Raw genomic sequence first — 3,552 nt, forward strand, 5'->3', positions numbered from 1 at the left:
GGGGAACGCGGAGGTGAAAGAGGGCGGGTCGCGTGCGGCCGCGAGGCCTCCCCCCGCCCGCTCAGGAAGGCGGCGGCGGCGCGTCACGTGGCGCCTGCGTGCCGCGGGCGCGCGCGCTTGTGCCTCAGGCGGCCGCGCGAAGGGGGAGGGGCGGGGGCGCCTGGCCGTTACCGGCCCACGTGTGGCGGCGTCTCGGCCGGTCCCGGGCTCTGCCGTTGTCGCCGCGCTCCGGGGGCAGTCTGGGGTGGGGCCTCCCGAGGGCTGGAGCCGGGAAGCGGAGGCGTCGCGACGGTTGCAGCCGTTGGAGGGGCGCCGGGTGTCGCGGGCTCCCGCGGCAGGTGGGCGCAGGTGGCCGCTGTTGCCTTCGTCCCTCTGCTTGCGCGGATCGTGCTGGTGGGACAGGGGCGGAAAGGCAAAAATCGAGGCAACCGAGTTGTGAAGAGAGAGGTACTTCCTTAAACGTGGTTGTTTCCCTTGAACAGACGCCACAGTATGTAGGTGGTATCTTCCTTTATTGTTGCTGCTATTTCTTGAAGTGTGTAATAAAGCAATGATCTGGTACACGTGTTGAACTTAGAATGGTCCATACAGTACAGTGCATACAGTACCTGAGGGGCAAGGGAAAAAAAGAATGCTTGCAACTAAGATGACATGAAAGAGATTGTATGCAGAGGACACCGTGTAAGGTTATCCACACTATCACCTGTATACATTGTCATATTTCACACAGTCCATAAATCTCAGGTATAACTTAGGCTTTTTCATTTATATTTGTGCAACTGCTAATGCAAAATATGCATTGTTTGAGGTAGTTTTAGTGTGACACACAGCTTCCAATCTCATAACTGATTAATTATGACTAGAAGTGAAGTGAAGCTGTGAAAATGTGAGTCTAAGAATAATTCATATGGTACCCTAGTACCGGATGTTCAGGAGACTACAGTACTTTTAAATAAGTATGTGAGAAATACTCATTTTAGAGACACAACATGTGCTAATGTGTGCTTTATTTTGGGGCTTGGTAACTGCTGAATAGTGCAACAACATACCTCATCAGTATGACAGAGATCAGTTTAATTCCAATTATTCTGTTTTACAAGCTAGGACCAGCCCCCTCCATCTTCTCCCTAATTAGAAATACCTTGGCTGCTTATAAAAGCATAGTGTGTTTGTGTTCTGAATAGTGACACAATTTACAGTTTGCAGCGTCCGTCTCAGCACCAGATGCTGCAGGTCTGTGCAGTGTCGCTTCTGAGTTGAGTTTTGGGCTATTAGGTAACACATGTATGGCAAGACAGGTAACTTCCTCCCTAACTGATATTTAAAAGGTAAGTGGCCACAGCTGCATTTGGTGAAAGTTTTGATCACATCATTGGGTGCTTAAGATACAACTTACTAGCTTGGCTATCTCAGATTTTCTGCTTTGTGGTCCTCAAAGGAGGGAAGTAAGCTATAGGACTTCAGTTAGGCAGAAATTTAGGTGTTGTCTGAAGGCATAGACTATCACACAAAGTATTTGGGTTTGTAATTTTGGATTTAACTGCATAAAAGATTTTTTTTTTAGGTATCCGCATTGAGTAGGAGAAATTTGGCTCCCAACCAAGCACCACTGCTCTAAGGCAAACTTCAGTAGTGTATCTGTGATGGACTGGGATCCCACTCCACTTTACACTGTAGATAACTGTCAAACAGTCATTAAATTAAGATAATATAGGATGTCTGTTAAGTGAAAATAATTCACATTTATGACCAAATGTGAAAAGTTGTATGGTTCAATAATAGTAACCTGAGGCATTAAATTCGTCCTGCATGTATGTATACCACAGAAAATACGATTTTCTTTCTTGAAAGACTGATATATTAAAAACTGATATCAGTATATGATTTTTTTAACATCTCAGCATATTGAGAACAGCGATTAAGCCAGAATCTCAACTTCCTTTTTCACATTAATGTAAGCTTTTAATCCTTCTGCTGGGGTAAGTTAAAGTCTACAAATGAAGTCTATAAATGTGACCAGAGGTCACAATAGGCTTTAAAATCAGAAATGAAATAACACAGGAACACTGAATATTTTTTATTTAGTTATTTTACTAGCTAATTTGTGATCTTTAAAAGCTTGGTAGTACTGCTTAAATTTAATTTTGACAATTGTGGAACTTAAACAAGTGATGTCTTCCACTTTCTGAAAAGTCATCAAAATCTCCTATATTTGCTCTCATTTCAGTTGTGTGTGTGKGGGGGGGTTATATTAGTTAATTTATTAGTCATCACTTTCACCAATAGTTGCTTAGCTTTCTCAGTTAGCCTAATTAATTCTAACTGTGTGATCTTTACTGTTTGGCCAACTTTGCGTCTCACCAAGAATCAATTTGATACATGCCTTGGGGAAATAACAAATCTAGGCTATATTTTACAGTCTATTCCCCCCATTAATAGTTAAGAATAGTGAAATGTAGTAATAAAACAATATGAACATAACTTCTAAGTGCATCATTTTACAATACAACCATATTTTAAAAATATCTAAGACAGTACCATTCTGATTTTTTACAAAGTGTCATACATACTTGAATTTTTTTCATCTTTCATGAGTCATCAACAGAGTTTGAACCAACAACACAGAAGCCTTTCACTTCTATAAAAATAACGGGTGGGAAGGCGAGCATGGAGCAGACTGTTTAGGGAGACAACATACAAACATTGTCAATGGGGCAAACTGAGGCACATTTTAGGCATGTCAATACTCAGTTCCTCTTCCTAGGTCTGAAAGCAGATTGTGATCTGGAGTTTGCAAACCAAATACAGAAATACTCTGCCAGTTGAACAAAAGATAGGTGAATTAAATTGTGAATGGACATGTGAATTTAATCATTAGTGTTTAATGTGATAATATTAGCAAAATGCATTACATGGACTGTCTTCTTCAGTTAATTTTTAAAACCTTTCACGCCAACAGGAACTAAATCAGAATAGCGTTTGTCGTCACATTTTTGTATAAGTATATATGAAATACGTTGTTCTTAACCAACAAGGTTACGCTAAGTAGACCTAACAGCACAGTAATAATTGTCACGTTGGAGGTTTTGCTTTCGTGGCTTAAATGTACGTTGTCATTTAGCTTGCAGTTTTTCCACATACCGCTTTCCTATGAAGACAGCTGCACGCGTGCAGCGTGGCACGACGTTTCTGAAGGCGGGCACCTGCAGCTGCCGTCGCGGTACTGCGCTGTTGCCTCACGCTGTTTGTTCCTGGAGGGACGCAGCTGCAAGAGAATATTGGCAGTTCGGAAACGCCAGTTGCAGGCTGCCGTGACTCCTGAGGACAGCGTGGGGACAGTGATGTCGGGGGCGCCCGCTCGGTTCTTGCTGAAGCCCAGCCCGTGCCTGGGAAGGGGGTGGGGGGGGCTGACTCGTGACTTGTGAACACATGGAGCTGGCAACGCGGCACTAACGCCGGGCAAGAGCCTTTAACCCGCGGCAGCCGAGCCGGCCTGGCGGCGGGGGGAGCCGGCTGCGCGCGGCGGGCAGGGCGCCGGCTCGGCTCGGCTCG

Source organism: Apteryx rowi, unplaced genomic scaffold (assembly GCF_003343035.1).
Source record: "Apteryx rowi isolate R43461 unplaced genomic scaffold, aptRow1 scaffold_197, whole genome shotgun sequence".
NCBI lineage: Eukaryota > Metazoa > Chordata > Aves > Apterygiformes > Apterygidae > Apteryx > Apteryx rowi.